At 35.6% G+C, this 19,941-nt stretch overlaps 1 protein-coding gene across 10 annotated transcripts in view; it reads left to right on the forward strand.

Annotated features, from left to right (window-relative positions):
• NAV3 (neuron navigator 3) overlaps positions 1–19,941 on the forward strand; it is a 770,226-nt gene that overhangs the window by 554,835 nt on the left and 195,450 nt on the right. The window lies entirely within an intron of this gene.

Genomic DNA, 19,941 nt, shown 5'->3' on the forward strand with positions numbered 1-19,941 from the left:
TCTGTATAATGGAATCAAGATAATTAATGCAGAAAAAGAATTCCTGTGACACATTTATCTTCATTTGCTTCAGATGTGAGTCATAAATCATGATTATGGAGTCTTTCTATTGATTCCAAAGCTCTTTCCAAGTGAATAGTGCAAATGACTAGTTGCTGTACTCTTCTGGATATTTAGCCAGAAATTGTTCTAATATTTTTCTTTGTAGATTAATAAAGAAAAAAAACTAGGTCATATGTTTTAGTTCAGTGTGAGTGAGTGTTTTTCATATGTTTTCTTTGTTTATTTAAAATAAATTGGCATAACTATATACATTTCCACAATATTTATTTTATACATTAAGAATTGCTAATTTGGTTTTGCTATTTTGAAAATAACTCCAAATGCTTTCAGTCAATTTGAACATTTTTTATTTAAACAGACATTTTGATCTAAAGGTTAACAAGTGAAGCACACAAGAGAGGAGAAAATAAAAAGTGAATCCAGTGAAATAGAGTGTGGGGAATAAACTCTCCTCTCCTGGTCTCTCAGCTTCCTCTCCACTTCTGTGTGAATGTGTTTGTGGGGGTGTGTGTCCTATTGAAGTAGCAACTACAGCTCTAGTTATTAAGAGCTCACCCCTAGACTCAGACTGCCTGTACTTGGATCCAGTTAACCACTTCCAGCTGTGTAACCTTGGGCAACTTACCCAACCTCCCTGTGCTTCAGATTCTCAGTTATTAAATGGGAATAAAAAATGGCACCAATCTCATGAGGTTTTGAGGGTTCAGTGGTCGGTACATATAAAACACTCTGAACATACCTGGCACTTTTTACTCCCCTGCTCAAGGCCTTGCAGGGGTTTCAAATAGCCCTGCCTTTCTGCCATCTTAGGAAGTGTTCGCTCGCTGATTCCTTTCCCTGGACTGCTCTTCCTCTGCTAGCTGCTTGACTAAATCTCTCATCTTCAAGTCAACTGCTCAAGTGTTGCCTTCTAACTGATGCTTACCTTTGAACACTACCGGCTGCCCATTGTAGTATTTTGTTGTAGTTTTCCTTTCTTCTGTAGCGCTAACCACCTGTAACCTACAATTGGTTTATTATATTCATTGTTTATTATTGCCACTTCCTGCCTGTGGGGACAGCAATATTTTTAATATATTAACCACTGTTGTATTCCAAGGAATTAGCACAGTGCCTTACACACAGTAAGTTCTTAATAACTATTTTTGAAATGAGTTAATGTGAGAATTAATGAATCTGTATTATAGCTGCTTCCAATATTAAGTCGGAACACTTTATAAGATTTATAGTTACAATTGTAAGTCATTTTAAATTAAACTTGTATATATTTATAAAATTAGTATAATAAAGATAATTAAATTTGTTCTTGATTTTTTTGTGTGTGTAGTCATGATGTTGAACTACAGTAAGTTTCAAACTGACTCTGGGTGGTGAGCACACAATGTGATACACAGATGATGTACTATAGAAATGTACACTTGAAACGTATGTAATTTTACTAACCATTGTCACCCCAATAAATTTAATTTTTTTAAAAAAAGGAAAAAATATGATATACAGTGGAACTATCCAAGATTACCCAAAAGCATGAACTGTTTGCTTCTATCCTAGTTGATCCCCGATGATATCCTGTTTTGGTCATTTATCAATTTATGATAGCTATTATGTTTCTTTTGCTTTCTGGTTATCACTCACTAATTTACCGCTATATGTGTTGCTACCTCTATCAGTACTGCTTCTTTACTAATTAAATATGATTTTGGTTCTGTGGGATAAGAAAACAGATGACCAAGTTTGTTATCATTTTGGTCCTGAAGAAAGTAAATAGGTGATGTGAGTGATTGCTTGGGCTATAAAAGTCATTGATATAACTCCTTTCTTCACTGTCTTTTTTTTTTTCCCTTAGACAAACCAAATAAGAGAATGGATATAGTATTCAGAAATGATGCATCTAATTTGCAGCTAACCGAGCGTAGTCTGCCTTCAAAAATTATTTTTTTCCCCCTTTCTGCCAAGGCCCCCACCTCTGCAGTTCAAGCCGTTGTTTTCCATGCTGGTATTATGAGCCTTGCACTCATGGCAGTTGGTGACGGAGAGCTGTTGGAATCAAACCGGCGACCTTAGCGTTAGGAACACGGCACTGCAACCACCACCTGAGCCAATGGGCCGGCCCTAAAAAATTTTTGCAAAAATCTTCTCCCATTTGGTTGGTTGCCTCTTTATTTTGTTGATGGTTTCTTTTGCTGCACAGAAGCTTTGCAGTTTGATATAGTCCCATTCATTTTAGCTTTTACATCCCTTGACTTTGAGGTAAAATTCGTAAAATCCTCTTTGAATTCAAGGTCCCTAAGTTTAGTGCCTATGTTTACTTCTATGCAGTTTATTGTTTTAGGTCTTATGGTTAGGTATTTGATCCATTTTGAGTTAATTTTGGTAGACGGTGACAGCAGTCACACAATGAAATACTATTCTGCCATAAGAAAAGATGAAATAGTGCCATTTGTGACAACATGGGTGGATCTTGAGATTATTATGCTGAGTGAAATAAGTCAGACAGAAAAAAGTTGAGAACCGTATGATTTCACTGATATGTGGGATATAAAACTGAAAACAACAGAGGAACAAGACAAACAAAGAAACGAAAACTCATAGACACAGACAATAGTTTAGTGGTTACCAGAGGGTGAGGGGAGAAAAGGGTAGTAGATGAGAGTAAACGGGATCAAATATATGGTGATAGAAGAACTGACTCTGGGTGGTGAACACACAGTGTGACATGTAGGTGATGTATTCCAGAATTGTACACCTGAAACCTATGTAACTTTACTAACCATTGTCACCCCAATAAACTTTAATTAAAAAAAATTTAATTACAGACTGGTAAAAAATATTCATGCTACAACTAATCCAACACCAAAGTATTATCTTTAAGATGCCTAGATGACTGATCAATTTTGTTAATAAATAATATTAATATAAAAATTTCATCAGTATAGTTTAATGTTATAAGGAGAAAATACTATTGAAAGCCACATACTTTGAATTATTCCTAATGGTCTTGTTTATATGATTTAAATTGATGACATGTGAAGGCAAGCTTGTTCCTTGACCACCAATCTCTTTTATCATTTGACTTGACTGACCCACTTGTAGTATGTGTATTAAAATAAATGTCAGACTTGAATTTTAAATTTCTTAAATCCTTCATAGGGAAATATTTCATAATATTTGAAATGATAAAGGCTTGATTAATAAAATCATCAATTCTTAAACAGTTGAGTATATTTAACGTAAAACAGATTACATCAGTGATCTCTGGAAGGACATTACATGGGCAAAGATTAAACATCTTGCTGTAGTACATAACGTTAAGCATTCTGTTTGCATTTACTTAATGTAAAAGGCAAAACCAGCTTCTTCTCTCTTTCTGTTTTGGAAGGAGTAGATTAAAGACCCTTTCTCTAACCACCTGGGGAAATATGAAAAATATTTTTAATATAAAGTGATAAGTAGAAATCAGTTATATTTTATAGGTGTTAACTAGGAAGTGGGGAAAATACTATTTTTCATTCTAAAAAACAAGGTAGAAATGAATTCTATAATTTTCAAACTCAGAAAATTAATTTCCATTGGTAAATATATCTTAGGCGTTCAGAATATTCCTGCTAGTCATACTTTTTCACTTTTTTTGTTTGTTTGTTTTTTGGAGAATTAGAGTTCTAGTTGACATGAAAGGTAATGGAGAGTTCAGTTTCACCAAAACCATACACAGTGCCTGGCACAGGAGACCAGCCAACGATGAGCAGGCTGCATGCTGTGAATGCATAATTTCCCTGAGACTATCTTGTAGAGTTTTATAGTGAAAGAAAATTATAAACTTTAAAATGTATTTTTCTTATGTACTGCTCTGATTATGTATGAGGTATTAGTATGACAGTATATGTAAAAGATAATTGTTATTTGTTAAAAGCTTATAAAAGGGGAAGTGATTTTCCTTAAAATGTGGGTCTTCTACTTTAATTTTGGTCCAGTGGCTTTTTATCCCATTATTAAACAGTCGGTAAGTTTTACCAACTCACAAATAATGATTCTAGAATCACATGAACAAATACTCCATGTTTTGTAGAATTGAAACATGTAAAAAATACAATTAAACATGAAAGTGCCAGGTAGATAAGAAATCATACTGGTAGATGACAGAAGTTTTAAAGGCAGTTCTGAACTAAAATAGGAGCTATTTTAGGAATATGGGAGATTATGAGCTCCACAGAGAATCATTTGCCCTTCTGCTTTTCATTTCATAGAAGAAAAATCGAAATTGTGTTCACTTGCAGGTTAGATGAACTTGCTCCTATAGAACTCCAATCATATTCCTTAGGTTTACGCTCTTTGAGTGACTTGTCTATTCCCTTTGCCCTCTTTCCAAGGTTCCCGGGACTCCTGACACACATGTAGCTCTTGGAACCCTCTTCCCATTGAGGACATGTGCCTTTCTCTTTTCCAGGAAACATAATTTCCTTCTGGGAGATTCACTCTGAAATTGGGACAGTTTATAGCTTTTCAGCCTGGGGTTATAAATCTTGTAAAATATATAAGGAAGTTTAATGTAAGATGACAAGAAGACCCTGGTAATTTAAGCCCCCGTAAACCTGGCTTCAGTTAGTTGCTTAACTCAGCTCTGTATTGTGGCTGATAGTGTGCTCTTCAAATAAGTCAGTGAATCAATTAAACTTTAAAGAAAGGAAAACAAAAAAGGACATTTGTGAATCTTTTTAAAAAGCAGGATTTTTTTTTTAATGCCTAAAGAGAAATAATTGAAGGGAAAGAAATTATTCTTTAATTGACTAATTTGGGAAACCAAGAGGGTGTAATATTAAAAGAGTGTATTGCACACACACACACACACACACACACACACACTCACACATACACTTTGCTTATGTTTTATGTTTCTATTCCCTATTTAAAAAGCTTGACAACCACTCATACTTCTGTCGTTGTAGATGAAGCAGCATCTGTATAGTTTGGGTTATTTTAGAGTCAGGCAAACATATTTTGAATTCTGCCTGCCAATTCCCAATGGTGTGGCATTGGGCAAGTGATTTTAGCCTGCTCAAATACCAGTGTTTTTACCTCTAATATTGAAATTATGATGACTTCCCCATAGGGTATTGAGACGCCCACTTGAAATAATCTGTGTTTAAAGTGCATCTTTAGCATGGCACATAGTGTATAATAGACACACAAATACCGACTTTCATATTCCCTTCACCCACTTTAAGATCATCTCACATGTGTTAATAAAACATGTTGACCCAAATTAGAAACCTTAAGTCAAGCTTATCACTTTTCCCTCCTTTCTCACTTTCTCTTATGAATTCTGTCCATTTTACTTCTAACTTTTATTAAATATGTAAAAGTAATGCAAAGTAATAATATCCTTAAAAATCACAGCCTAATGCTCAGACCCTTCCAAGCTCAGTCTGGCTACACAGATGTAACCCCTGTAATTATTTTAGGTATTTTCTTTAATAGTTAATACCATATAGCTGAATAAAATACTTCTACTATTAGTTTTTATTTAGTTAATTTGGTCATTATCTTTTGATTCACACTCTTTCCCATCTCTCCCTTCCCCCTTTAACGTAGTCAACAAATATTTATTTAGCACTTAGTATGTCCCGGACACTCTTTTAAGCACTAGAGATACAGCAGAGGACAAAACAGATTAAAGAATTCTTGCCCGCTTGAAGCTTACATTCTAGTGATGGGATACGAACAATACAATATTATTACAATATATACCAGTAATTGGACAGCTGGTAGTGGAGACAAATAAATCAGATAAGGGGAAACAAGATGCTGAGGAGCCGTATTTCTGCCAATGTAGATAGGGTTCTGAGGAAAGTTCTTACTCAGATGATGACATTGAGCAAAGGGGGCGACAGAACTAGCTGTGAGATTCTTTTGTTGTAGAGTGTTTCAGATTGACAGGAGAATAAGTGCTAAGAGCTTCAGTTGGGAACCTGTCTGCTCTATTTCAAGAAGAGAAAATATCCCAGTTGGGCTACATCAGAGAAAAGAAGGCAGAAGAGTAAGATATAGTTCGGAGAAAGAGCACAGAGATACTAGTATTATCCTGTCATCATTGTAAGGACTTTGGATTTTACTCCAGGAGATGGGAACCTACTGTGTGTCATAAGGAGGGGCATAAAAAGGTAGGGAAATCAAGGGGTCACTTTGGCTTCTGTGTTGAGACTAGATCGTAGTGGGGAAAAGGTGAAAGCAAGGAGTCACGGAGAAAACCTTGGACTACCATTGTGAAAGTGGAGAGGGGAGGAAAAATTCCACATACATTTTGAAGGTAGGGTAGAATTAACTGACTGATTGGCAGTAGGATTGTTAACCAGAGAGCCAACTATAACATGTTATTGTTAGTTGTTGGAAAGATGGTGTTTCCATTTACTGAAATGGAAAAGAATGTGGGAAGAGCAGGTTTGGTAGGGAGAAGGTCAAATATTCCTTTATCCACACATCAGTTTTGAGAAGTCTACTATGTATATCTAAGTGCAGATATTAAGGAGATAATTGGAATTGCAAGACTGGATTTAAGGGACAGATGTGGGCTAGACAAAATTCTGGAAATGTAACCCTATAGAAATTAAAAGCTATGAGACTAGACATGATAAAGTCATCAAAATCTGTGTATAGATGAAGATAAGAGGACTGGGGACTGGAGCCCACCAATGTTTATAGATCAGGGAGATAGCAAGTAGAAGAAACTAAAAAGAGGCAGCCTGTAATGTAGGAAGAAAACCAGAGCTTGTTTTCCTGCAAAGTCAGTGAAGAAAGTGTTCCAAGGAGGAGGGAGAAATCAATAGTAATAGTTCAAAGGAAGCCCCCACTGTATTTCAGTCACTATTCTAAGTACCTTGTACACATATTCAGTCTTACAATCCTCACAACAACCCTATGACATAGTTACTATTATTAATCCTCGTTTTCAGATAAGGAAACTGAAAATGGAAAAATAATGAAATGGCATGAGGTTTCATGGTGACTAATTTATAAATTGAATCCAGACAATCTGGCCACAGAGTTTATGCTTCTAACCATTACCTATCTGTCTACGTGACCTCAGCTGCATCAAATGTTGCATGTAAGTGGGGTGAGTACTGAGAACTGACCCATGCATGGATTTTGTAATGGAGACTTTGACATGAGCTATTTCACTGGAGTCATTGCTGTGACAGCTTGGTTGGAATCTGTTCAACATAAAACAGGAGGGAAGACTTGGAGATAGTAAATATAGACAGGTCTTTCTTGGAGTGCTGCTAGCCTTAAATTTCTCTCTTTTCATTCTTTTATTGGTTAGGTTTGTGACTTTATATAATGTGATAGCACTTTTCATTCTTTCTCAAGCAACTGGAGAATATCTTTTGGCATTCTGTTTTGTAAAACATGGATATTTGCACGTCTGTGTACTTTTCTCCCATCCACTAACCTCTGTCATCTGCACTTTCATTTTTTATTAAGTTTCATAAAATTTACATTCTATTTTGTACACATATGATTCTTCCAAGTTGTTAGTATATGTTGATTACAAAAGTTTTAAAACCAACGGAGTGTTTATATATTGGCAATTATAAATATATTCTGCACAATCAGCACATAAACTCTGATTCTTTCCTATTCAAAGCTTCCAATGGATGTCTGTTGAGGTTGATATTTGATTGAATGTAAGCATAAACTGGTAGATAACTTTTACAAATGAGCCAGGGCTCATTGATGATGCTTTAGAGAGATCAGTCCAGGTAAATGAGGACTAAAATGCCTTTATGTCGGCATTCTCTGCCTCTCCCCGGGATTATTCAGTTACTATAGTTAAAATTGCTTCTTATTTGCTTGGAAGATCAATTAGTTGGTTTGTTTATGTCTGACCATGACTGATTATCCATAGTGATTGACATGAGCATTTGATTAATCTCTCTGTTTTATTCAGAGCCCCGTCATTTTATCTGCTAGTTGCTGGTCTCTTTTCCCTCCTTACTCTTCTAGACTTAATCCTCTTTCCATATGTGCTAGGATGAGGCTTCCCTTACTATGTATTCTCCATTAACATTACTGCATTTATCTTCAGTTCTCCAAAATCTCTTGTCCGTTTATGGCTTCTATCCTGTTATCCTTGATGTTATGAACTTAAGCCTTTATTATTCCTCTATCAACATGTTAGTGACATCACTAAGGGAGAAGGGAATAATACGTAAGTTTGAGTCTCAGACGATATGGACGATATGGACAGAATCATTCCTGGCTCTGATAACTTTCCTTTTTTTTTTTTTTTTTAACAAAATAAAAATCAGTTAACTGAACTTAGTGTCTCCAGGTAGAAAATGAAAACATCATCATTATATTCTATCTTTCCAAGATAATTGTGAGAATGTAATATATATTTTAATGTATTAGACTGAGTCCTAATTTAAATAACTTAAGACTTCTGCTTCTTGACATAAATATCTAGATAAAAACAATGGTGAGCTACTTTTTTATAATTTGGACTTATAACTACCAAATATATACATATATATTTTTTAATGTGACTTGCGTATCATCATAGAGATGCGATTTAAAGTAACTGATTTGTGGTTTATTTCTTTAACATTTTACCATATGACATTAAATGAACATTGTCTCCCAAGCACTAGAAATTATTTGATTCTATTTGATTTTTAGTGTTTATGGGGCTCTCTTCTCAAATAGAGCACTGGTCTTATAGACTTGATTGTTATACCTGCAATTTTATACTCTATGAATTATTACATGTTAATGTTTTCCATTAAAGATTGTACTCCAAAATTTCAACTTATTTACTTGGAAATGCAAGTAAATGGAAAATGCAACTTTCACAAAAACCGTAATAATCGTGACAGTGTGATTACTGAATTATTTTCCTGTAGTCAATCCTACGTGGAAAACCAAATTATAATCAGGGGATGACAGAGTGAGCACACAGTTGGATTTAAGGGCCTTATACATTTCTGCAGCTGAGATTTCTGCACCTGACTTTTGCCAATGAGACTTTAACCACCAGTCAAGGGTCCTTCTTCATTATAAAGCACACTGTCAATATTTGCCTCTTCCTGTTCTATTTCCTGCGCTTCCACTTCTGACTATCCTTACCCCCTCCCCCTTTTTGATTGAGTTCTTAGTCTCATAAGATGTATAAATAAAATAAGCCTTCTCTCCCTGCAATGCTGTGGGGCAGACTTTGGACCAAAGCTCACCATCAGATGCGTTGAGACCCCAGCCACCCCATCACAATATGAGACTGATTGTACTGATGATTACATTTACTTCCCAGTAAACTGAGAGTAACTCTATTATAAGGACTCCATAAAGTAAACTTTCTCATAGATCTTCAAACACTTTATAACCATCCATTTATATAATTATTTTATAAGAATAATAATTTAAGTTCATTTTCATGAACATGTGCACTAAGAAATAGTTCAACATATATAGTGCTTACTACAACGCTTTTTAAATCTTTAGAAGTATTAAATAATCCAGATTTTTCACTAATCAGGGTAGTCCTTGCCAAAATTTATTGAAATTTTCAGCTGAGCAAAATAACTTTGTCTACTGGTATTCAGAGTCCAATTGTTTTTCCAGGTGATTGCATTAAAATGAACTTTTGGAATGGAGCACTGAGTGCATTGTGATATAATTTCATTCTATCCTGAAAATTGTAAATGAAAAAAATCCCATGGAACAGCATAGTATTTTCAGCTATGTGTAAGGAAAAGCACTGTGGAAAATCTAATTTATGGTAACACTGTGAAAGAAATACGAGCCTGGTTTCCTGCGTTCTACTTTATCTTGAAATTCTACATTCCTAAAAGAGCATGAGACTTTGATGCGGTAATATCTAACATAGGCATCTCCTCTTTGGTTACTGTTTTGAGATCTCATAAAAGCAGACCATGCAGGTGGCCACATTAACTGTCAGTTGAAATTCAAGATAAGACAGAGGTTGTAACATATTTACGTACCATATTGTACTAATGGTATAAGTTATCACAGTAACATGTCTCACATATAATTGGGATGATATTTCAACCATCCAGCTACTAAAAAGAAACATATGTGAATGAAAGCCAGTTACTGACTCATATATGGAGTAGACAGTAACTGTTTTCAGTGAAGTCTCAGCAAAACTTACCTGTGGGGAGAAAGCATGTTTATTACATATTCTGATGTGAGTATATTGGTTGCAAAATGTCTTAAATATTTTCAAAGGAGCGTATATGATTTTGAGGTACAGAAGTAATTTTTCAGATGTGTCTGAACACCTCCCTTTCTTCGAGCCATTAGCTTGTCAGTTACTATTTTATAACATTGCGCAAAGATCCTACAAAGGGAAAATCTTTATATTAAAGGAAGAATTTGGTTTAAAGAATTCTTTAAATTTCAATTCTAAATATATGGTTTCATTTCTACAATTATCAGCCATAGGATATATAAGGAAATATATTTTAATCTATCTCAGTCTTAAAATTTTTTAGTGAATGTGCTTCACTGTCTTCAAAGTTTATTTTTTCTAAAAATCCTCACTTTAAAACTTTATGCCCATGTATTTGATTATAGTATATATCTCAGTTAACTTACTCCTGATGTTCTCTCAAGCTATATTCAGTGAATTTTGAGGGAAATAATTCCTGTGTTTTAAACATACCATCTTGTAAAAGAAAAGTACAATTAAGAGGTAAAAATTATCAACTAACACCCATGTCCAAGAAATTTCTTAATTTTTATTCTGCGATTTCTTTCTTTGTGTTCCTCCTTGGGTCCTCGGGTATAGTGCTATTAAAAGGACAAATGTGATGTAATAATTAAGCACATTTTCCTCTTTCTTTGGGAATCAAGAGTACTAAATATTTGACTGTGTAGGAATTTCCACTTATATGTTTGTGTGACTTCAAGACTGAAAGTAAATAAACAAGGGAAGAATCAAAGGTGATTCTAAAATAATTTTCTATAACATTTCTTAATATAGATGAGGAGTTATAAAAATGGATGTAATATGAAAAATTGCCCTTATGTTTTATCTTGATAAACACAGTTTATTCAATTATGTTTGTATTAAGTACATTCATTTTAAGAATTCTGTTTTGTGCCTGATTTTTATGTTTTAATGAACCAATCACTGTGTAGTTGGGCATAGTTAATGAACACCATATGGAAATGAAATGTTTTAATGAAAGATGATATTGTTCCTAGAGATCCTTCATATATTACATGAGAGCCCTGTGTTCTTTGTCACTGGCGATTGGAAAGCTCAAATGTGACCTTTCCACAAATAAAGAGTCAGCCCCCACTATGGGCCAAGAATTATGCTAGATGTGTGGCTGAAATACAGTGGTGCTTTACGTTTCAAATTGCCCACACTCTAATAGAGGACCTAGATATTGAACCAGATAATTCAGTAAGGTATGCTGACTCATCTAACAGAGTACAGGTTACTCAGATACTGCAGTTAGAGGAAGGCACTGATGAAAGAAATGCCATTTTGCATTCAGGAAACTGCAACTGTTAATCAAAAAGTGTAGCTAATAGTGTGTTCTGCCTATCGCTGTTTTAAAAAAAATTGAAATATAGTAGCACAAAACAATAACCATTTTATTATTTATACTTGGGGATTTTGTGAGCGTAGGACTCAGGGCATATCTCCACAGGGAAGGGTGGAATGGCTGGAGTGTCACCAACTGCTGGGAGGCAAAACATCTGTTGCTGGCCAATCTGCTACTAAGGTGACTTCACACTTGGGTCTGGCAGTTTAGCTGGAATACTGATTACACTTGACCCTGCTAGCTCGGCAGTCTCAGGGATATTGTACTTCTCCCAAGGTGACCTGCTGTTTGAAGGAATGACAAGCCCACCCCGATTCAAGAGTGGCGCGTGGGACAAAGATCTCACCTCTTAAAGGAAGGGGCATCAAAGAATTTATTATAGGCCTGTGTTTAAACTGCCACAGGGTATGATGAGAGATAAGACTAGAGAAGTAGGCGGAGGTCAATTTATGGAGGCTCTGGGTGCTATGTCTAGGAGCTGGTACTTATTTCTTGAATGTAAAAGAAAATGCCTTGGGTGTTTCTGTAGCAGAGGAAAAATGATACCTTTTATAACTTAGGAACAGAGGCTTGGTGACAGGGGAGAGAAAAGATGTGTTTTGGGGAGAGAAAGGGGTGGAAACTGCAGCTATAGTGGCAAGAGAGTGAACAGTTTAATGTTATACATATGAAGTCTGACTGGGAAAATGGATTTGAGGACTGTTTGGAGATGAGGGTGAAAGAAAATCATCCCCTTTCTACTTCTGTTGACTCATTGAATAGTGATATATTTCAATAAGGAAAAAAATAATATCACAGTGGAAACAGATGTAAAGAAAGAGGTGGAGAGAAACAGTTCAGCGTTGGCTTTCAATTAATGTGAGATTTCAGTGGGACTATTTCTAGTGTGTGGCTCCAGGGCCCAGGAGAGCAGTCAGGGCCAGAAATAAAGACTTAGGAGCACTAGCTTAACCATGTTTTATTGATCGAAACAATAGAAATGGAAGGCATTACTCAAGAAAGTATCAAGCTGGGGCGAAAAGAGAGTGCTCAGAACAAAACTCCGGTGACTGCATTTATGGGCAGAGTGAGCGAACAACAGAATATTCCTTTTGTTTGTTTTGCAATATATTCAGTGTTATGGTAGGTTGCTTGCTATCTACTTAAAGGGAAATTGATTTTTTTATTGTTGAAGAATGCCTCATTGTCTGAGACATTCATCCTTGTCTTTCAAATTAGTTGTGAAATCAAATCTAACACAAAACTCTGGTTGAAATATTAAAGTAAATATATTATATCTTTTAAGCATGTCAAAACTATATTTTTATCTAATCACTATATCACAAAGCATCATTTATTAAATTTTGTTTGAGGCACTTTCTGGATGATGTACAGTGCTGAAAATTATGGGTTCTGGAAGGCTCACCTTTGTGTGTTGATTTGGAAATAACGGTTCATGGATGTCCTTTTGGAACAATTCCTGGTGATTCTGATAGGATTGGGACCTGTAGGGACTGGTATTATTGAGTTCTGGAAAGAAGAGTGAGTAGTATCCAGAGAAGTTTGAGAGAGAATAAGACTTAGTTGTACTTACTTTCAAGAACTCATGGTCCCAACGTATTATAAAGCCAATTATAACGTAATTATAAAGACAAAGTCTGAGAGCCACAGTTAAAAGCTCAGCTACTGTACTGAGAGGTCCATGCTTTCGGGTTTTAGAGTAAGAACATACTAATCTCAAAAGTGATAGGTGAGCACCAACAGATGTAGCGTTGGGAAGACTACCAAGCTCGGGAAGGCAGGGTAATTAATTGTAGCGACTGAAGAATATAGGAAGTTATGTTGTCGCGAATTCACTTGAATATTTATTTACAGAGCCTCCTCTGGGGGCTTAGTGCATTCAGGGGCTCTCAAACATACATCTGAATCCCACTGGATTTTCTTTTGAACTGTTACAAAACTTACTTGCACAAGACATCCTTTGAAGTGATTTGCAATTGAATCCCCCTAAAAACCTTGAGATAGGTAAAACAATCATCCTCGTTTAACTGATGAAGACACAGGCGCAGACGACAGCTGAGTCTAGCTCTAGTTTTTGTGCTATCATATTAACCAGTATACCAGATCTTTACTCTGAGCATTTCAATGTAATAATTCACAAAAAGTAAATATTTTAATGTACCACTTTTTGCACACCTGCCTAATACTTTCAAGCTTGAAATAAATTCAGTTTCCATTGAATATCAGATTATATTTTCTAGGAAGGGTTTCAAGTTACTAACATGATTTTAAGGGTTATAGGTCCCAGAGTAAAACACTAATCCCCTGCACATTTAAACCTAATTTTTCCAAATTAATACATGTAGGTAATAAATAAATAAATAAATAATTTAAAAATCATTTTAATGATTCATTAATTGGTTGATTGCATCAATGAATATATGCTTATTATAATAAGCAAAACAGAAAACTAAATCAAATTTCTCAATACCTATGTCTATCTGCCATTTTAAAAAGCTTAGCAGTGTGAAGTCAATTTCTTATTTATTCATTTATTTAATATCTAAAAGTATTCATGGACTTTATAAGAGAACTATTATAATAAGACCATAAAGTGATCTTTATTTTATCTCTACTATGAAAATGGATTTCGTCACCAGTGAATATCCATCTTCCTAGGATTTCCTGTAACTTCATTCACCTTTTGACTAGTGATATACCTTAGAAGTAGAGTCTTGATTTTTTTCCTCTTCATACACTGTACCGAGAATATTCAATCATGTTTTCCTGCATCCTGCTTCTATGGAACTTTACCGTGTAACCCAAGCCAGAGGCCCAGGAGCCATACTCTCTTTTCTCAATTTTGTATGTAAATGATGATGACTTCTCTGATTACCCACTTCTATTTCCGGTGTCTCTGCCTTCATTCAGGCCCTCATCAAGTCTTGCCTGAATTATAGCAGTAATGTCTCATTTGGTCTCTAGGCTTACTAAATATCCCAGCCTTCCTCCTCCTCCAACTTCACCTTGACATAGCTAAAAGAGATAGCTCTCTAATCTGATAATTTATTATGTATTCTGCCATTAAAACCCTGGGTATTCCCACTGCAGTCAGGAAAAAGGCTCCACTCCTTATCAAGCTGCCGGGGCTCTCCAAGTTCTTATTTGGGCAAACAGTAGGTGTTAAAAGAATTTTTGTACAATGAACGAATAAGAACAATATTTGAAATTGTCATAGTAATTAAACACAAATCGAGACAATTCAAATATCAACAGTCTCTCCTGAGATTTTTATTTTGGAATAAGCTTGTGAGTATTGAATGGAAGTAAAGAATGAGATATAGTGTGAGGCTCAGATATTACCATTTGGTGCTTTTTCGTGATGCCCATGTGCTTCATGTCTGGATTGAATTTTATTTTTGAGGATGAAGACTAAGGAATAAGATTATATAATTTTTACTTCTGCATGGAAGTTCACTGCTAGAATACCTGCAACAGAAATCGAGTCTTCTATAAAACTTATGTGCTGCACCATTCAAATCTTCTAACAATATTTTGATGAGAGCTTAGAAAAGAGATGCAAATAAATTTTCACTCTTATTCTAGTTTTTTGTTTTTTTGTTTTTTTTGTTTTTTTTGTTTTTTTAAGTGTTGCTTGAATGCTGGCCAAGGGTTTTGCAGCTCCCACAGGACTAAGCAGGAAAAAGTCCTGTGATTGATTGGTCGTGTGTGCAATGGCCACGGGAGAGGGAAGTTCTAAATGATATGCTCTATTTGCTAGCCCTGACTAAAATGCTGCTTAAAAGTTTTAAAGATAGTGTTTACTTGGAAGATGATTGAGGAGAGCTGCGTAGGTACTAAAATTACCTTCCCTTTTAACATTTTGTGTTGCCTATTCCAGATTTCTAGGTAAGTGACGTATTGAATGAAATTATTTAATGTTATCTATCTGAATATCTATTGAAAGTAGTATCGATTAAAAGTAGATTTATTTGAGACTGGAAGAGATGATATTCAGTACGAAGTATAAAATTATTATTTTATACCATGTCTCGGAGATATTTACAGATCCACAGGGCAATGAGCGAATAGTAAAAGAAGTATTAAAATATTGCAATTTGTAATCAATTTTCAAGAAGACAATATGGTATACTAGAACAGAGCGCAGATTATAGAAACTAATGGACCAACGTTCAGATTTTAGTACTGCTATTTACAAGTGGTATAACTTATACAGATAACTTAATATTGAAATGCTTCAGTTTCATATTTTTTCAGCTAGGAGCAGAGTATCACCTATGCGGGACTATTGCGAGGCGTGCTGAGAATATAAATGTAAACTGTGTCTGTCGCTTAATAAGGACACATGAAGATTAGTGTCTTTCTGCTCCCTACTTTAATATACTTCTGATAATTCCATTCTGGAAACAATTTCCCTATCTTAAATGATGGTGCTGTAATATACCATTCTTTGATAATGTTGCCCTGTAAATATCCATCAATTATTTAGTTATTAAACACATACCAAACCCATGAGAGGAACTGAAAATGCAAAAAGTGAACATAATATAATTCTTGTTCTACCGAACAATACAATCGGTTCAGGAGACAGACATTTACCCTGAGAAGTTTCCATATTAACTTGATAATTAGAGAAGAATAAAGACTTACACACTAGTGGAAGACAAAGCTAACGCTGGGCTTGATACATACTTTAATTTAGTTGATGTCTGGCCAAGATTTCGAAGTAGAAGTAAGATTTCCTAATGTGGGGAAGAAAAGGAATGGGGTTTCAGATGAAGGAAACCTCATGAGAAAATCCATGGAAACCTCATGAGATGAAGGAAACCTCATGAGAACATCCATGGACCTGTGGGAGAAGAGGCCACAGGCAAGGGGCAGAGATGGGTGACAGTGGAGAACATGGGGCGGAGGATGTGCAGAGGAGGTGAAGCTGTAAAAGGGAATGAGGAAACATCCTGGAGCACTCTATAGACCAAATCTCAGAGCTTGGATTTTGCCCTGCAGACAATGAGGAGTCAACAGCAATTTCAAAGAAAGAAATTGACAACACATCTGTCTTGGGGAAATTAATTCTGTTGTCTGTGAGGAGAATATTTGGTTTTCCTGGAAATAAAAATAGACTGATAATAAAGATACTAGTGAAGAGGTATTCTTAGAGTCCATGAAATCAATGACAAAGAGATAAAAAAGAAGTGGGTAGTGATTAAGACACCTCCATATTGTTCCATGGAGAAAGTGTTGCTGGCACTAAATTGAAAGGGCAAAGTCAAAAAGAGAGAAGAAGATGGTTTGAAAGAAGGAACAGGAGTTAAGGTGTGAACATTTCTGGAATATCTGGGAGAATTGTAGGTGATAGATCCAGGTGGAATATCTAGGAGGTATCATGGAGATACTTACAAAAGAGGCTCTGAGTTTAGGATTGAGATTTGAGTATAAAATACAGATTTGATTTAAACAGAATGGTGGGATAAATTAGCTGATGTCTAGGATTGTGATTTTGAAAATATTCATGGTCATAATACAAAATTTGGGGGCTGGGGATAGTGAGTGGACCTGTATTTGGGAAGTAGGAGGAGTAGCTGGAGCAACAGTGGTTGCATTAAGAAAGGTAAGTGAGATGAGGATTTCTAGAAGAAAGGAGTCAACAGTATCTAAAGCAGCAGCAGGATATGGTAGAAGACGAAGCGTGTCTTGAGATATTTAGACTCTGCTGATTACGCTGTTTGACTTTGCAAACTACATGTTTGTTTGTTTGTTTTCCTCCAAGTTTGTACATTTGTGGATATTCTGTAGAGTATCGCTCCTTCAGTTTTATTATGCCTAGGAATTACCTGGGGATTCTGTTTAAATGCAGATTCTGATTCATAGGTCTGAGATGAGACATGAGATGGAGTATTTCTAACAAGCCCCAGGTGGTGCCTATTTTGTTGGTCCATGGAGAACACTTTGAGCAGCAAGGCTCTGGTGGGTAGTAAAAACGGGTGATCACAATTCAGTATGTTTACTCTGAGAAGCTTTCTTTCCTTATAATTAATGGATGTTACAGTTCCACATGGGAATTTGCATGGAAGCTGAATTAGAAAGTTCTGGCAGTTTGGAACCTTCTGTGTATTGAACTCCAGATGCATTGCATCTTTTCTTTCTTTTTTTTTTTTTTTCTTTTTTTTTTTTGTAATTGGCTGTCTCTAGTCTCCTCTTCTTCCCTTCCATGTTAGAGGAAATAAAAAGCATTCCGGTGATATCCCTCTTTATCAGACTGATGAGCTGATACTTCCATTAGTAGAACCCACAGTGGGTCTCAGAATATTTATTTCTTTTGTGCTTTTGTTTCTGATATTTTTGCCACTCATTAGCTGGAAAAAGTCTCACTTGATAACATTTCAGGAAAAAAAAAATGCAATCTTCAATCCAGATGTCTGGAAACCCTTAAGTTTACTGGTGTTCTGATTGTATTTATCTACCCTGCTTGCTTCAGAGCTGTGTCTACATGTGCCTGTGTCTGTTTTACTCACAAATTCCTTTAACTGTGCTTACTCACCTGCTTTGTTACTGGTCCATTTGTAAATCTGAAACTCGGGAAATGGTATTACAAGTGCTGTAGGGAAAAAATGCCTCTCTGCTGTGTAGGAAGGCAGAACCAGATTATAAACTAAGAAAAATAAAGGAAGATAGAGGTGTTGTGGGAAGTGTTCGGAGCTTGAGTTTGTGTGATAAACGTGGAAACTGTACGAGGACATAGATGCAGATGGATTTGTGGAGGCAGAATCTGCATGACAGGGTATTGATTGAACATAGTTGATAATTAAAAGAAAAAAGGGAAGAATCAGCTAAAGAAAGCCCATAGTACTAAAGAAAATGGTGATGATGAAGAGAAATCAAGAAATAAGAGGATCTGATTAGGAGTTGGGTGATAACAGAAGGACAATGGTGAGTTTAATGGTGATTTTGAAAATCATAGAAATGGACAATTTTACTCAGTTGAAATTGATAGCAAGGGGTATGATGCACATATAAATTCTAGTTTCTAGTAGATTTTACTTGAAATCTTAGGAAACAAATTGCTAAGTGAAAGAATGCATATAAGTATTTGAGGAAAGAAGACATAAGAAAAATATTGTCTTGAAGAGACGGATTAAGGAAAAGGACTGTTAAAGGAAAGAGAAAGTGGATAAGAATGACAGTGGCAAATCAAGTGAGCTTATTTGGTGTGACAGTCTGTAAAAAAGAGAGGTTGAACCTGGCAGAGGGAACAATATGGTGAAATACAAAGATGGTAGAGTATGGTGAGAATGAATACAACTCTTGTGTTCTTCAAGTAACAGTTTCACAAGTGCAAGGGAAGCAGGGCAGAAGCCAAGTTGCAAAAGATTCAAGTATTAGGGCTTGGTACAAAAATATAAGCAACAAGTTGAGTATTCTCTAGTAATTTATTAGAAAACATACAGGCCATAAAACCAAATTCATTTTGGCCAAGTCAGTTAACCTCTCTTAAATGTTGTTGTTTTTCCACATCTCTACTAGAAGTTATGATACTTCTTAAAATCATGGAGGAAAAACAAATGAGGTAGCTTCAATTCCATGAAGGAAAGTACATTGTTTTATTATCATATTTCCTGATAATATTTGTGCTCAATTTGGAGAGTTACAGGATCAGACACAGTAATGAACCTTTAGGTAGTTCTCTTACTTTTGGATTAACAAAGTGGGCTGGGAAATTGACAAAAAGAATTTTCTTCAATCCCAGTGCTTTTGTTTTTAAATTTAAATTTTAAATTCTTATCACATTTCATTGAAACACTTTGGTTTTTATTTTTAAATTATTCTCTGTTGTTATTGTTACTGAGGTAATTTGTTTGGCCAGTTGTAGCCAGTTGACTCAGTGCCCAGTGTACTTGGAAGACAGAATGGAATACTATATGCAAATAATAACACAGCTCATATCAAATGTGAAAAACAAGTGCTCTGTGAACCTGAAAATCTCCCTAGATTTATTCCTTTCTAACCAGGCGATTTTAAGAATCTGCCTGCTCCCACCACAGACTGGCTCAATAGCGTAAGTGTTGACTTAGGAGACATGTCTTCATCTTAAGAAATCCACCCCTTGACTAAAATGCCCTCTGCTGAGCAGCAAAGCAACTAGATCAACTGTAGCAGGGCTTCAAGTGGCCCTTCCACCCTGATTCCAACACACCCATGTTGTTTCTGTTTCCTTGGAGGTCTTGGAAACTGTGCATGCACAACAAATGGGTTCATGTAGCATCATCACCATTCACCTGAGAAGTGATTCTCCACTCAGGCATCAATC

The sequence above is a fragment of the Rhinolophus ferrumequinum genome, chromosome 10 (assembly GCF_004115265.2).
Source record: "Rhinolophus ferrumequinum isolate MPI-CBG mRhiFer1 chromosome 10, mRhiFer1_v1.p, whole genome shotgun sequence".
Taxonomy (NCBI): Eukaryota; Metazoa; Chordata; class Mammalia; order Chiroptera; family Rhinolophidae; genus Rhinolophus; species Rhinolophus ferrumequinum.